At 34.1% G+C, this 18,091-nt stretch overlaps 1 protein-coding gene across 5 annotated transcripts in view; it reads right to left on the bottom strand.

Annotated features, from left to right (window-relative positions):
* The window catches only part of LOC143230639 (MDS1 and EVI1 complex locus protein EVI1-A-like), a 51,992-nt gene that overhangs the window by 10,518 nt on the left and 23,383 nt on the right, over nt 1–18,091 (bottom strand). For 2 of the 5 annotated variants that reach the window (XR_013016556.1, XM_076464507.1), the window contains exon 1: nt 8,181–8,340. The exons of 1 other annotated variant lie outside the window; for it this stretch is intronic. The gene's annotated coding sequence lies outside the window, so the exon portion shown is untranslated. Of the gene's footprint in view, nt 1–8,180; nt 8,343–13,409; nt 13,542–18,091 lie in introns of those variants that run through there. 2 more of the 5 variants (XM_076464508.1, XM_076464510.1) reach the window with 2 other exon arrangements.

Raw genomic sequence — 18,091 nt, 5'->3', positions numbered from 1 at the left:
TCAGCCCTTGGCTAATGTAGACAACAAACTATTGGAGATACTAATGATTTTAGCATGAGTAAGTACAAAGGATCGGTAAAATCATTTAAAAATAAAAGTAATAAATGAATAGTGCTAAAGACACTGCCAAGAATTAATTGTTCAGATGAAATTTTGAGTAGGTCACTAGGGCTAAACACTAAGCTGAAATTAATATGCAAGGATAAGCAGGTTAGCTGGTTGAACTTGTAGGAGGAGGGAACATTTTGAAATGGATGGTTTACACTTAAGTATGAAAGGATCTGGTATGTTTGCAAGGGCTATTAACTCAGATATAAGGGAAAATTAAAGCTATGACTAGATAGTGGGGAGGGCAAAGATAAACTAAATGAAATAAAATTGAGATGTAGAGGAAAGTTTAGTAAAGAAAATCAGTATAAAAGTAGTTTTAAAAATAGGCTTAATTGTTAGTATTGTAATGATAGAAGTACAAGAAATAAATTAGGTAGCTTTAGGGTACTGGTAGGAATAGGGGATTTTGATGTAATGAGAACAACTGGAACACAGTTAAATTTGGATGATTTTATGACAAAAATGTATTTAAAGTACATGGTTATAGGTTATTTAGTAGGAACAGGATAGTAATGATAGGGATATGAGTGGCACTTTATGTAAAGTGTAAGTTACATCCTGTTGAAGTTGAGAATATTAGGGATAATAGCAAGGGCGTTGAATCCAATTGGATTTCTCTTGTGGATATCAAGGAAAAAAGCTCTTAGTAGGAATTTGTTACAGACAACCAGATAAAACTGGTGAAGTTAGTGAGAAACTTTACAGTGAGATTAAAATTTCAGCTGTTAATGAAGTCATAATTGTGGGTAATTTTAATTTCAGACATATTGATTGGTAAATGCTAGAGTCAAATCATGAGGGTGAAAGATTTCTAGAAACTCTTCAAGATGGATTTCTTCACCAATTAGTCAAGAAATCTACTAGAAATAGTGTTATTTTAGATTTATTGTTAACTTCTAATTTGAAAATGGTTGAGATGGTAGAAATTGGGGAACAACTAAGTATAAGTGATCATTGCTGTATTAGGTGTGATGGAAATCAGGAATAATTATTTTTTTGATTTCAAATTATGAAAGGATGCAACAAGAATCATCTGTTGTGAATTATGCAGTTGAATTATTTAGAAACAATGAGCAAATGTGGAAAATTTTTAAAGAAAAATGTTCAATATTAAAAATATATTTTCAGAAAGAAAAGAGTAGCTACAACTAAAAAAACCAGGTTACTTACAAAGGGTATTAGAGATGAAATTAAAGAAAACATCACAAATTTAAGAAATTTAAATTAATTTGTATTATAGAAGATCAAGAAAGTTGGTCAAACAGGAAGTTAGTACATCTGAAAAAAATTGACTGAAAACAAAAATTAGCAGTAAGGATTTGTTTAAGTACATTAGGGATAAACAAAATGTTAAGATGAGGGTAGGACCCTTGAAGATTGATAAAAGAAGGCTTGTATCTGATGATTATGATATGGCTAGGTTATTCTGTTTTTACTAATGAAGACTTAAACAGTATTCCCCATCTTGAACAACTGATAGATGAAAACAAAGTTGAACAAGACATTTGAAAAAAATTCTGAACTTGTTAAAATTGGAAGTTTAAAAATAATGTATAAGGCTTCTGTGCCAGATAATATTTCACTGAGGGTTTTAAAGAAGGTCAAGGATTTAATATGTGAGCCACTTGCCACAATTGTGTGTTAGTCCTTGAATGGTAGACAAGTACCAACAGATTGGAAATTAGCTAATGTCACTCCTATCTTCAAAGCAGGTAATAGAAGTTGACCCAGTAATTATAGTCCTATTACTCTTACATCAACTGTGGGAAAAGTTTTGGAAAGTTTGATAAAAGATACTTTGTCACATTATTTAACAAAGTTCAGAATTTTATCAGATAGTCAACATGATTTCACAAAGAGAAAATATTGTCTTACAAATCTTTTGAAATTCTTTGAAAATGTTACAGTTTATGTATATGTGAGCAAGGGTGTAGAATTGGTTTATACGGATTTTCAGAAACTATTTGACAAAGTGTCAGATAAAGATATTAAGGAAACTTATCTCTAAAGGTGTGGAGAATAAGTTAACTAATTGGATAAAAGAATGGTTTGATGGAAGAAAATGTTGTTATACGTGGAGTTCAGTCAAACTGGATTAATGTCACAAGTGGTTCAACCTCAGGGCTCAGTCTTAGGACTGTTGTTCTTTTAGATTTACATCAATGATATGGATGAAGGAATGGTCAATAAATTACTTAAATTTGTTGATGATATTCAGGTCTTGGATGTTTCTGGCTGTTAGAGGATGTTACTGATTTATAAAAGGATTTAGATAATTCAGTGAGTTGGACAAACATACTACAGACAAGTTAAATCATAATAGATACAAGATAATCAATGTGTATTATCGTAATTTGAATTATAAATATAATTTGGATAGGAATAACCTTAACAATGTTATGAAAGAAAAGGATCTTGGTGTAATGGTTGATCAGTCTCTTAAACCATCCAAACAATGTGTTACTAGTGGTAGAGCAAATAGGACTTTAGGTTGTATTAGCAGAAGTACTGAGTAACAAGTTTAAAGACGTTATAATTTCATTGCATAGGTCTCTGGTTAGGCCAGATTTGGAATATTTGGTTCAATCTTGTGCTCCTCACTATAGGAAAGACATTTAATTATTGGAAAGGGTTCAAAAGCAAGTTACTAATATGGTACCTGGAATGGATAGGTTGTCATATAATGATAAATTAAGATCCTTAAAACTGTTTTATCCTGAACAAAGAACAGTTAAAAGAGATCTGATTGAAGTGTTTAAGATTGTAAAGGAGTTGATAATGTTTTTCATACATACCAGCAGGAATTATAGAACTAGGGAACACAAATATAACTTTAGGCAAGGTGGAAGTTGTCTTCAGCTAAGACTGTTTTATGTTTCAAACAGGGTAGTTGGCTTATGGAATGGGCTGCTTTCAAATGTTTTAGAGGCACTACATTTGAGTGATTTTAAAAGAGCACTGACAGATACCTGAATGATAAAGGATGGTTTTAGATTTTGTTTGTTTTTTAAATAGTTTTTGTTCAGATCAGAGGATAGGACAGCCGAGATGGACCAATAGGTCCATGGTTGTCTCTAAACGTTATGTTATAGTTCTACTGTTGTTACATGTTGATACAAGACTTGCTGTGATGATCATGTTCTCATGTTTACAATCCTGAAATGTATATTATACTATTCTTAATATTAATATATGACTTGCTGTATGTATAGACTTCTGTATTTAGTTCTGTTTTCAAGTTTTCGTTTCAGAGACTCATGAGCCACTTTATGAGTTTCTCTTGGAAGTTCATTAAAATATGTATTTTTTCTTATGTAATTATTGGTTTTAAGTCGATAATGAGAAAAATGTTTACTTTGTTTTCAAATCTACCCAGTGAATATCTTACGTCCCTAAGTTAGAACATGAAAGAAGACAGTCCAAACGTCCCACTCTTAACCTTATTAACCTTTGAGCTAATGTGAAAAGGACCTCAAGACAATTGGGTTTATAAATATTTCGGTGAAATGTTCTTAAAAGTTAACATGACGCTGGTATTCTGGTTTATTGGTTCCGATTTATCATTAATCTGGTATGAACGTTTTCAAAACATTACTATTGGAATAATATCAAATGTTTAACATGTTTTTCTTAGACTATGATAAATGATACCAGTCAAATAGACTAATAATATGCCATATGTTACCATTAAACTAGAGAAACGTTTACCAGTGGATGATAAGAAATATTTTACACGTTACCACATACTAAGGCGACCAGGCTAGACACATTACCGTAACGAGACTAAACGTTTACTACACGTTCCTACGACGAGACTAAATGTATAGCTAGCTGTCACGATCAGATTAAATTATGAAACGCCACCACGACTATAAGAAACATTATTACACTAAACATTACGATGAATTATCACCACAAGTATACTAAATTTTACCATATCCTACCACGACTAAACGAAACGTTACCACATATTACAACTGGAATCAAGTGATAAGTTGGCAGAAGCTATGGAAATACCAAGATGATTCGTGATGAGTATTTGTGAGTTTAGTGGGTGAATTAGTTGTTTTTTTTAATTAAAAAATTTATTTCTTCATGGACGAAATAACTGATCTTATAAGACAAACAAAAACAACGAATCTGTTGGGAGATCGGAATAATAAACATTAATTGTGTCTCACCCGAGTACGGAATGCGGAAACAGAAAATGTCGTGTCAGATCACTCGCACTTTCGACTCGCGCTTACTTAACCTGTGTCATGAGGAAAATATTTTAATAATTCAGTCAGATATACGAATAAAGTCCAAATATTTTATAACATGCGAAATGGTAAACCACCAACTGTGAAAGTCGCCAACTATATTTATTAATCACAAATAAGTTTAACTTCTCAAGGATGATCTATAATGTCATAATATTTGTTTCTCAAAGTAACTTAAACGCAAATATAAAGTTAACAGATTGCATCATTTCTAACAGTAAAATATCTTAAGCTAATGAGTGGACAATATTTTTGAAACTACTGAACAGATATCTTTCAAAATCTACTGACATGAAAATTTAACACTGTGAACTGAAATCATGCTTTACGTTTTTCACTGATATTATTTTTTTATTATATATATATTTTTCCTCTGTTAGTGTATTCTATGATAGTCGGAACAAATCAGTCTTAATGAGATACTGGGACTAAAGCGTGGGGTTAGAAAATAATGAAACAATATGTGTTATAATTGATATTATAATCTCAATACTTTTATTTACGTCACATTTCTATATTGTATTGAAATAACTGACATCTTACAATACCAACTTTCAGTTGTACGAACATAACTTTAAAATATCAGTTTAGGGTACAAAGTGTTCAAATGACATTTTATTTTACTGACAGATGGCTGGTTTACCGCCCTTTTCAATTAATCAACTGATATTTTGAAAGGGGAATGAACGTTTAGAAAGATTGTTTATAACATTCAATGACAACAAAAACTTTTTGTTTAAATGATTAGAACCAACGACATCCAATCACAAAGGTAAGGTATTGTTTGTTTGTTTTTGGAATTTCGCACAAAGCTACACGAGGGCTATCTGTACTAGCCGTCCTTAATTTAGCAGTATAAGACTAGAGGGAAGGGAGCTAGTCATCACCACCCACCGCCAACTCTTGGGCTACTCTTTTACCAACGAATAGTGGGATTCACCGTCACATTATAACGCACCCACGGCTGAAAGGGTAAGCATGTTTGGCGCGACGGGGATGCGAACCCGCGACCCTCAGATTACGAGTCGCACGCCTTAACACGCTTGGCCATGACGGGCTCAAAGGGAAAGTAACCGTATATACTAATAACCATGACAACGATTAACACGTAGTCTTTACCAAAACACTTATTCACGACATGTGTAAACCCTACAAGCTTGTTTATAAACTACTGATGACATGTGTAAGCTGTACTAGGTCATTTATAAACTACTGATGACATGTGTAAACTGTACTAGGTCATTTATAAACTACTGATAACATGTGTAAACTGTACTAGGTCATTTATAAACTACTGATGACATCTGTAAACTGTACTAGTTTATTTTTAAACTACTTTTCAAAAACTCTAATTATACTGATCCAACACTTACAAACTCTATAGTGAACTGTCTTAACCGTACCAGGTCAGTATTTCTAATCTATCATAGACATGTTTTAATTCAACCAGGTCAACATTTCGAACATCTATTGTAAACAGGTTTAAACTCTACACACGTAGATATGATTCAACTATGCTAAACATAATTTATTCCTACCAGGTCAACATTGCTACACATTTTTAAACATAATTTAACCCTACCAGGCCAACATTTCTAAATTTCACCAATGACTATATGATAAGAAACAGATACAATAGTAAGATAAAGCTTTGTTTCTACCAATCATAATTAAACCAACTGTACAGGTTGATGTCGGCTGTCAGTCAGGTTGAAGCTCGTTCATTTGGCACAAGACTTCATGTCAAGAAGAACTCGAACTGGAAAATCGTTTTGTATGTGTGGATAATATGTATATTTGGTTCCAATTACCCCCAAAGTATAGAGTCTTTAAACCGTATATTGCAACTCGTTAAACCACCAATGTTCTGTGGAGTTAACAGGAATAACTGGTGGGGTTAACTGCTTACTGTACTTTTGTTTGAATTAATTTGTTGTTGTTACTAAAAATCTAATATTAAACTCAGTATAGATTTGGTTATTAAAAACAGAATATAAAAAGACGTCTTTAGTTCATTGCATCTAGATATTTCGATTTAGATTCAACCTCAGACAGACTTGTAATAGTTGATTGTTTGTTGGTTTGTTCTTTCTTTTCTGCACTTAGACACAGAAGAGGAACAGGTCGGCATTTTAGGCTAACGAACTGTCTAACCGTGTATATATATATACAACACAATGATGTCTTCCTAACAGGCCTCAAGCTTCTTTCAAAGTGCATTGTAACACGTGTCGCCAAGGCCAAGACCATCGAGTCGGCAACAGTTTTACACTTGCGTCCAAAAAAAAAAAACAAACGGAAGTAGGTGCAAACAAGATGTCTGTGGGAGGTTTGGACACCGGCCGCCTCCTTTTCCACCCAAAGCGTTTGTTTAGTGAGTAGCCTTTAATCTTAATGAACTATCAAAATTCTCATAAACTGAAATAATTTCATCCTTAGTCTCTTGAAGTTTCTTTTCTAACTGAACCTTTCATGTGAATAGAAACAAACATGGTACCTGTATTCTCAAGACAGCTGGTATGAGTATATTAAAATTTTAATTAAAGTAAGATACGGAACAACATCTTCAGAAGATGATCCAAGATGCTGTTCAGTACTTTATTTTAATTAAAACTTTAATACCCATACCAGCCGTCTTGAGAACACATTTTTACTTCAGGTGGGTTTCTAGTGGATAGTGCTCATTACAAGTCCAGAATAAAACTAATACTTTACAAGCTGAGGCTTCAACTCATGGAATCACTGAACGTTCTATCCAAGTCCTTAATTATCAGAAACGGGCGTGGCACACACATAGTGTGTCTGAATGTGGATCCAACAGTCCGTTGTGTTACCCACGTTCCGTTAGCGCAAATACCACAAAGAAAAAACAAGCACAAACAACACAAAAGTAAATTACACTTCCCATTCTGGAAATGTCGGTGCGTTATAAGTGTGACGGTCAAATACTACTATTCGATTACAGTTGGCGGTAGGTAGTGTTAATTAGTTGTCTTCCATCTAGTATATAGATTCAACATTATGGATGGCTAACGCAGACAGCTCTTTCTTTTTTGCAGCTTTGCGCGAATATACGAAAAATAAATCTATCTGAAATATATTCCATACTGGTTGATTTCATTACAAAAGTACCCTGGAACTCAGAGCTATCGTGACGTTTGTTGTGTTTGGCTCTGTTCAAAGACCTCCTTCAATCAGTTAATCTATGTATTTAGTCTGAATCACTTGATTTCCACGCTATCCAATAACAATGTCTTGTTTTTACATTACCAATTACTAACAATAAGTTGAATCACACTCGCTCATTGTGGGTTTTCAGTACAAATATAAAAGAGCCCTGCATGACCGGGTAGTTAAGGCGCTCGACTCGCAATCTGAGGGTCGCGGATTCGAATCCTCGTCCCACGAAACATGTGAAACCGGGTTTTGATACCCGTGGTGGGCAGAGCACAGATAGCCCAATATGTAGCTCTGTGCTTAAGTTTAAAACAAACAAACGAATATAAAATACAGTGAAACCTAACTAAAACTGTTTTTACTAATCTTTTAAAATACTGTAACACCTATTAACAACTAATAGACCATGATTCGCTATATTATGAGTTATACATTATTAACAATGTTGTTTTATTTTAACAGTTACATAATAGCATCGCAATTACGTTATGCAAACCACGTTTCTCCTTAATTTTATTAACACTTTTACAACTTTTCCTCCTAAGGAAATATTTTTTATCAAAGAATATCCATACCTAAAGAGTATATCATTTTAACTAAACACAGAAGACTAGTTTAATTGAAACTTACTTAAAATAAATTCTTAACTCGTAGTTCTTATTTCCTCGGACGAACACAGATCTACTGAGAAACTCCTATTGAAAGCTAAGTTCCGTGCGTGTCACGGGAGAGTCCACACATTAGTACAACCAGAGACGTTTATTCTCGAGCGAGCAAGGCTAGATTAACAGAGTTTCTCGGCGTACAACCTTCTTAAATCGTCAAACAGAGACTGGTGGAGTGAAAATCCCTTCCCCTCCTCACACCTTGCCCTAAGGCACTTTGTACCCTACCTGCGCGTGCATGCAGCGTGTACCGAAACTTGTCTCTTTCATCCTGTAATTCTCTCGAGACTACTGGCAACTCGTAATTGCTCCAAATGTAAACCTTCTGTGGCCCACTTTCGTACTATCATCCCCCCCAGGCTTTACACATTTATGTCTTCAAATGATGGTCTTTTTTACGTAATTGCTCCAAATTGCATGATAGTGACTACAGTTTCCAAGATTTAAAAAAAAAACATAATAATTTGGTGGTACCTTTCTCAGTAGGAAACTTAAATAATCCGTACACAGTCTGTGTTTTCTGTAACCATAGGAACATGAAGATTCAGAGAAAACTTTCTTTGTTACAAAGCGATCTTGGACAAAGATTTTGTTTCTTTCTTTCATAATTATCGAGCAAAGCTACACGAGAGCTATCTGCGCTAGCTGTCCCTAATTTAGTAGGGTAAGACCAGAGGAAAGGCAGCTAGTCATTACCACTCACCACCAACTCTTGGGCCACTCTTTTAAAAACAAATAGTGGGATTGACCAAAACATACAACGCCTCAACAGTTAAAAGGGCGACCATATTTGGAGGCACGGAAATTCGAACCTGGGGCCGTCAGCTTCTGAGTCGAGTGCCTTAACCTCCTGGCCAAGCCAGGCCTGGGCGAAGACATTTGTCGTTCCTGAATATAGTGTTGATGACATATTATTATATCCATATTTACTGTTAATGATGTAAAACATGGGTAAGATATTCTGTGTTAATATAGACAATGAAGTAACAGGTGTTAAATGTTTAACATATGGATAAGATATCCTATGTTTATATACACATTAAAGTAACCAATGTTAAAATTGAAAAACATAGATAAGATATTTTGTGTGTTCATATAGAAATTGAAGTGACCAGTGTTAAGGATGTAAAACACTGATATCTCTGTTTATATATACATTGAACTAACAAGTGTTAAAAATGTAGAAAATGGATAAGATATCCTGTGTTAATATAGACATTGAAGTAACCAGTGTTAAGGGTGTAAAACATGGATAAGATATTCTGTGTGTTTATATAGACATTGAAGTAACTGGTGTAAAGGATGTAAACATGGATAAGATATTCTATGTTTATATATACATCAAAAGTAACTGGTGTTAAAAGTGTAGAACATGGATAGGGTATTCTGTGTGTTTATATACACATTGAAGTAACTGGTGTTAAAAGTCTAAAGCATAGATAAGATATTATGTGTCTTTATACATACATTGTAGTAACTTGTGTTAAAAGTTTATAACATGGGTAACATATTCTGTGAGTTTATATAGGCACTGTAGTAACTTGTGTTAAAAGTTTATAACATGGGTAACATATTCTGTGCGTTCATATAGGCATTGAAGTAACTTGTGTTAAAATTTTATAAAATGGGTAAGATATTCTGTGAGTTTATATAGGCACTGAAGTAACTTGTGTTAAAAGTCTAAAACATGGGTAAGATATTCTGTGTGCTTGTATAGATATTGAAGTAACAGGTATTAAGAACGTAAAACACAGATAAGATATTCAGTGTGGTTATAAAGACATCGAAATAACGTTTTAAAAGTGTGAAACATGGAGAATATGTCATACGTATTTATATAGACATTGAAGTATCCGGTGTTAAGGATGTAAAATATGGATTAGATATTCTGTGTTTAAATATACATTGAAGTAACATGTGTTAATGATGTAAAACATGGAAAACTTATTCTGTGTTTATATAGACTTTGAAGTAAACAGTGTTAAAGGTGTAAGACATGGATAAGATATTCTATGTTTATATACACATTAAAGTAATTGGAGTTAGAAGTGTAAAACATAATTAAGATATTCTGTATTTTTATATAAACATTGAAATAGTCTGTGTTAAAAGTGTAAAACATGGATAAAATGCCCTACATGTTTATATAGACATTGAAGTAATCTCTTTTAAAAGTGTAAAACATTGATAAGATATTCTGTTTGTTTATATAGACATGGAAGTAACAGGAGTTAATGATGTAAAACATTCTTAAGATATTCTGTGTGTTTGTATAGGCATGGAAGTAAGTGGTGTTAAAAGTTTAAAACATAGATAAGATATTCTGTGTTTATATAGATATTGAAGTAACCAGGTGTTAAGGATATAAAACATGGATAAGATATTTTGTGTTTATATAGACATTGAAGTTACCTGCTGTTAAGGATGTAAAACATGGATATTTTGTGTTTATATAGACATTGAAGTAATCGGTGTTAAAGGTGTAAAACATGAATAATATATTTTGTGTTTATACAGATATTGAGGTAACTGGTGTTAAAGGTTTAAAACATGGATAATGTATTTTGGGTTTATATAGACATTAAAGTAACCGTTGTTAATTATGTAAATCATGAATGATACATTTTGTGTTTATCTAGACATTGAAGTAACCTGTTGTTATGTATGTAAAACATAGATAAGATATTCTGTGTGTTTATATAGACATTGAAGTAACCGGTGTTAAAGGTGTAAAACATGGATAAGATTCTCCTTGAGTGTGATATACTTCTAAACATCACTTCAAGAACAACAACTGCTATTTAAAGACTGCTTTACTCTTGAAGTCCTTGGCTAGTCATGAAATGAGTTTTGTCATTTAGTAACACAACACACGTATGTAGTTCTGGAATCGTTCTATTCTTGGGTATAAAGACGAAACAATAACATTTATCACATATCTCCTGTCCAAATACTGCTCTTCTTGTCTATCCTTACCTTCGTGACGTTTAATCCAGTATAACGACTTTACCAACATAGCCTAAAGCTTGCTGTATAAAACTTTATTTCCAGACGTATTACAACCTCAGTCACAACAACCTTTTATAACTTGCTAAAGAATTTATTGTCTCCGAGGAATAAACACCTGTTTATCCGCTAATAATTTCTACTAAGCAAACTAAAGAAGAGATTCAAGTGGTAGGCGTCACATGAGCAGGAGCACGTGACTACGACGTGTATTGTAATCCATTTCTCCGTTAACTGTGACGAAATAATTTACCGGTAGGTGTTTCATAGCATTATTCAGAATCAAATAAAATGAATCTGTTCCAATCTAATTCATAATTTTAAGTGGCTCGTGGTGACCACCTTCCTTCTTTAGAAAATAAAATAAAAGTCGTATAATACAAACCTGTGAAGTATCAAAACCACAGACATCTATTACCTATAGCTTCTCATTAGTCCAACACATATAGACTTAGCTTTGGGGGTGGAAAAATGACCTGGTGTAATTTTGAGAATCCCACCACTACCACTACGGACAGAGGGTTTCTCTCCAGGTCTAGGCTAGGTGAGTTGTACCTACTTACTGTATATTTTTCGCACTAAACATTTCACAGTCTTACAGTTCTCTGAATTTAACTTTCCTCACAAATAAGAGGTGCTAGTCTTCCCTCCTTTCTCTGTATCTTTGTCTAACGTCAACATATACAGTACAATAAACTATACAAAATATTATATTCCATCAATAATGTTATTTTAATACATACTTAGCATTTTTCCACGTTAACAACACGTTTTTAAAGATATCTTGAAAGTCTTAACAGCTGTTAAACCTATCCATCCTGTTTCAGCGACTGTTTTCACCTCGCAGTGGAATACTTCTGACATTATCTCTCTAGTGTAGCATTTCTAAGGCACCATGTACTGCTAGTATGTTAGTTTTTGTGGTTTTAATATTCTGTCATTACAAGCTTGTATAAAATAAATTATACTTCACAGTGTTCAGTTCACGTGACAGAACAAGCTAGACATGAATCAGCCCGGCATAGCCAGGTGGTTAAGGAACTCGAATCGTAACCTGAGGGTCGCGGGTTCGAATCTCCATCACATCAAACATGCTCGTCCTTTCAGCCGTGGGAGCGTTATAATGTGATGGTCAATCCCACTATTCGTCGGTAAAAGAGTAGCTCAAAAGTTGGTGGTGGGTGGTGATAACTAGATGCCTTCCACCTAGTCTTACACTGCTAAATTATGAACGGCTAGCGTAGATAGCTCTCGTGCAGCTTTGCGTGAAATTAAAAAAAAAAAACAAACACATGAATGATATTCAACAAAAGTGTTTACTCTAGTTTTGTGGTGAGATGTTTCACTTCTAAGCCTGAATAAACTAAAAAAAAAAATACGTAAAACATGGAATATTAAATAAACAGTTAACAATAAGGCTCTTCTTTTCAGCATCGCCTTAGTTTCCTTCCGTATACTTAAAAAAGTAGTAAACAGGGATCACTAGTGGGCAAACTAAAGAAAACCAAGGCGATACTTACTGGGCCCTATGGCCGCTGTTTGTGTGACTATGTACTAATGAAAACTAAGGCGATATTTCATGGGACTTCCGGCTGCTACCTGTATAACTTTATGCTAATGAAAATTAAAGCAATACTTAGTGGGACCTCTGGCTGCTAAACTATGTAACAATGTACCAATGAAACCTAAGGCGATACTTAGTGGGACCTCTGGCTGCTAACTATGTAACTATATACTAAATAAAACTGACGCGATGTCCATCAGACAGTTCCGAGTTCGTGGTGAATGCAGTTGTTATCATCCATGACTACGTAAATGTGTCAAACTGGTGTTGTCTTCTCTTAGTAAAGTTACATGTAGAAATAATCTAAGCATGAGTTTACTGCTCCGAATTAAGATATAAAATAAGTTTATATTGAGATCTGCACCAAGGACGCCGTGTTTCCTCTGCAGCGTCAGTTAAATAACTATATAAATATTTAATACGAAACCGTGCATCCATGATTTGTACGTAACATTTATCAGTAGCATCTGTCCTGGAACTGTGAGGGACGTTGCCACCTGGCAATTTCAGGCTCAATTTACTCGGTCCTTAGATCAACAGTGCTAAGAGGTTAAACTTAGACTATTGGTTAAGTCGAAGCACAGAATAATTAAAGCTATCATATAGGCCATCAAAGATACTTACTACAGGGCGACCAGTGGCTGCCGATAGCGACACGGCTCTTGTGCTAACCGGTGCCGGGGAGGGGCATTCATTGTAACGACGATGCCCGCGGCGTAGCCGGGTGTGGCTTCCGCGCGTGACAGAACGTGAAAAGGATTGAGGGGTCCTAATTTTTTGATGTTGCAACACAAACGGGCGAGCGGTGGATGAGGAAAAAGGTTTTCTCTCTTCGTTTACCTTTGTTATTCTAGAGTGTACCAAACAAACAATGAAGATTTCAAACACATACGTCATTTGTGGTTATAGCCTTACATAAACTACTACTGGTTAAATCACAATACGAGGTTTACACTTGGATTTATAGCATAGGAAAATAAACAGCTTCATATAGATACATAATGAACATTCTAACACAACAATGTCTGTGGCTTGAGACACATATATAAATACACATTGATCATTTTAACACAGCGATATATGTGAATTCATATATATATATATATACATAATGATCATTCTAACAACCTGATATCCGTGGATTAATTTACATATATATATAATAATCCTTCTAACACAGCGATATCTGTGGCTTGATATATGTATAGATAATAATTGAGGCTTGATATATATATAATGACCATTTTAGAACGACGATATCCGTGCCTTATTATATATACACATATATACATAATGATCATTCTTACACAAGGATATCCGTGTCTTCATATATATGAATGATGATAATTCTAACACAGCGATATGCATGGTTTCATATATATATATATAATGATCATTCTCACACAACGAAGCTTCGGATATCATTGTGCTTGAATGATCATTATGTACACATGTAAATATACATATATGAAGCGATGGATATCGTTCTGTTAAAATGATCATTATGTGTATATATATATATATATATAATCATTGTACACAACGATACCCGTGGTTTCATATATATATATATATATACACATAATGATCATTCTAATGCAACGATATCCGTGGTTTCATATATATATACATAATGATAATTTTAACACATCGATATTCGTGATTTCATATATATATATACATACATAATGATAATTTTAACACATCGATATTCGTGATTTCATATATATATATACATACATAATGATAATTTTAACAAAGCGATGTCCGTGGCCTGATATAAATATATATACATGATGATCATTATGACACAACAATGTCCGTGGCTTGAGACACATATATAAATACACAATGATCATTAAAACACATCGATATCCGTGGCTTGATATATATGCATGATGATAATTCTGAGACAACGATATCCATGGCTTCATACATATACACATAAATAATGATCTTTTTAACACAACGATGCCCATGGTTTGATATATAAATATGGATAATGATCTTTGTAACCCAACGATACCTATGGCTTAATATGCCCACATACTGGTAATTCTAACACAACGTAGTCAATGCTTGATATGGACTGTTATTGGTCATTCTGATATTACTAGTTCCATGCTTGGTATGGGCTTGTATTGGTTACTCTAATATTAAAATTTCCATGCTTGACATAGGCTGGTATTGGTCATTCTAACATTACTAGTTCCACGCTTGATACAACTGGTGATTGTCAGTCTAATATTAAGATTTGCATGCCTGTCATAGGCTGGTATTGGTCATTCTAACATTACTAATTCTATGTTTGATATAGACTGACATTGGTCAGCCTAATATTAACATTTCTACGCTTGATATGGGCTGGTATTAGTGATTCTAACATTGCCAGTTCCATGCTTGACATGACTGGTATTGGTCTGTCTGATATTAAGATTTCCATACTTATCCTAGGCTGGTATTGGTCAGTCTAATATTAAGATTTCCATGCTTCACATAAGGTGGTATTGGTCAGTCTAATATTAAGATTTTCATGCTTGATATAGACTGGTATTGACAATTCTAACATTACGTGGTCCATTCTTCATACAACCTGGTATTGGTCATTCTGACATTACTAATTCCATGCTTGACATAGACTGTTGTTTGTCACCCTAACATTACTATTTCCATGCTTGACATATTCTGGTATTGGTCATTCTGACACTACTAGTTCCATGCTTGATTTAGACTGATATTGATAATTCTAACAATAAGTGGTCCATTCTTCATACAGCCTGGTATTGGTCATTCTAACATTACTAGTTCTATGCTTGATATAGACTGGTATTGACAATTCTAACATTACTAGTTCTATGCTTGATATAGACTGGTATTGACAATTCTAACATTACGTGATCCATTCTTGATACAGCCTGGTATTGGTCATTCTGACATTACGTAGTCTATTCTTGTTAGAGACTGGCATTACTAGTTTCCATGCTTGACGTAGGCTGGTATTGGTCTTTTTAACATTACGAGTTTCATAGTTGATATAGAGTTGTGTTGGTCATTCTAACATTAAGTGGTTCGTGGTTAATACAGTTATTGGTCATTTTAACATTACGTGATCCATATATGATATAAATTGATGTTGGTTATTTTAACATTACATAGTTCGTGCTTGACGTAGGTCGGTATTGGTTATTCTATCGTTATGTGGTTCATATATGATATAAACAGGTGTTGTTCATTCTAAGACGGAGGGGGTTGTAATGTCATCTCTCGTGTGTATCTTTTTACTTTTTATTTATCTGAGAATTCTTGAACTTAAGGGGAAAGAATCAGTGTCATATCTCTCTCATGTTTAACTTTTCAGTTTCAGTTTCTTACAGAAGTCTTGGATTTCTTGTCCTCCCCTATAAAATCAGTATCTTAGCTGATGTGTCTCTCATGACGCCCACTACAGCAGTCCTCACGTGGCCAAACTTTCAAGTAGATTTTTGATTTCTGGCACAAACAGAATGCAACTTCGTCACGATAGTAGAAGGTCATATTATACCAACAAAATGACCACTCCAGTTATGGTGAAAAGGATGGAGTTCGGTATTATAGCTCATACCTGGCTTTACCCGAGGGCTATTTATATAATCTTTATGTCCACTGATGCGAAGTACAACTTGCACTGTGAGAAACTGTCTACAATAACGGTTGTTGTTAATCTTGGTTTTTGTTCGTAACATTGTCGGTTAACAATGAGAGTTCTAAACCACAATACTTAATACATTGTTGTCTACAACAAACAGACAATTATAGTAAATATTTAATAATTTTGAAAATAGCACCGAAGAAGAGTTGTCATGACACCAGTTTGGTACTAAATAACACACTCAGAAGGAAGCAATGGACAAACCAAATAAGAATGGCAATTATTATGTTAAAACATTTATTGCAATAACAATTGTTATAACAATAAAACTAAAATTGTGTTTTTTATTGACGTAAGTACATAGTATAATTCATGTGTTATTTATTGGCATAAATATATATTATAATTCATCTGTTGTTTATTGACATAAATACATAGTATCAGATCATCCCTTAAATAATGTCCAATTTTAGGTCAGAAAAGGAGAAAGGATTTCAAACTTCTTTTAATGTTATTTAATCAGTAATCTAGGTTCCATCATTATTAATTACTTCCTGCTAACGATTCACGAGCTTCTGAATGCCACATCTATAAACTTCTTGGGTTTTGGAGGAAAATAATGTAGAGAGAGTAGTTTGACATCTTCATGTGTTCCAAGCTCTTTTCCATCAAAACAGTATTGCAAACTTCGGAATAGAAGATAATCGAATGGGGCAAGGTCTGGAGAATAAGGGGGATATGGAAGTTTTTCCCAGTCTAGCTCTTCAATCTTTGCAGATGTGATCTATGCTGTATGGAGCCTGGCATTATCCTGGTGTAACACAACACCTTTATAATTGATCAAAGCAGACTTCTTTTTTCATTGCACATTCAAATGCTCTAACTGTTGACAATAGGTTTGATATAATTGTTACATTGAGTGGCAGCAACTCAAAGTGGATCACACTAACAATATCCCACCAAACGCTTAAGAAGACTTTCCTAGGGTGGAGGTCATTTTGGGCTGTGCTTTAGCCAGTTTACCTGCACTAAGCCATTTTTATAATATATCCATTTTTCATCTCCAGTAACTAACCTGTCCAAAAAAGGTGAGTTGCGTTCACGAGAGTTGTTCTAAGTTTGGCTTCTGTCAAATCACGGGGGACCCATTTTCCAAGTTTTGACACCTCTCCAAGCTGTTGCAGATGACGATGAACTGTTGAATGGGTTGAATTAAGCTTCTATACTAGTTCTCCGACTATTACAGCACAATCTTCATCAAGTGCAGCCAGCAGCAAATCATCGTTAAATTCAACAAGACGGCCTGAACATGACGCATCACTTATGCTGTAGTCACCTGATCTGAACTTCTGAAACCACCTTTGAAATGGTTTTTCATTGAGAGACTCCGCACCATAAACACCTTGAATGTTTCGTGTAGTTTCTGCTGCACTATTACCTTTTTTAAACTCATAAAGCATTACATGCCTCATGTACTTCTCCGACACATCCATCTTCATAAGAGTTTATTTGATTAATGATCTGAAAAGTGGAGTTGGGTTAGATTTTTTTATTTATCTGAATATTTTTATACACGTCCTACTACATATTTTAGTCATTAAAGCTTTATACAAAGACAGAAATGATGATGCACTTTATGTATTAAGTTGTCGGACATTACTTATGGGATAACCTGATA

This window comes from Tachypleus tridentatus, chromosome 10 (assembly GCF_004210375.1).
Source record: "Tachypleus tridentatus isolate NWPU-2018 chromosome 10, ASM421037v1, whole genome shotgun sequence".
Taxonomy (NCBI): Eukaryota; Metazoa; Arthropoda; class Merostomata; order Xiphosura; family Limulidae; genus Tachypleus; species Tachypleus tridentatus.
This window is presented reverse-complemented; position numbering and strand designations above follow the sequence as displayed.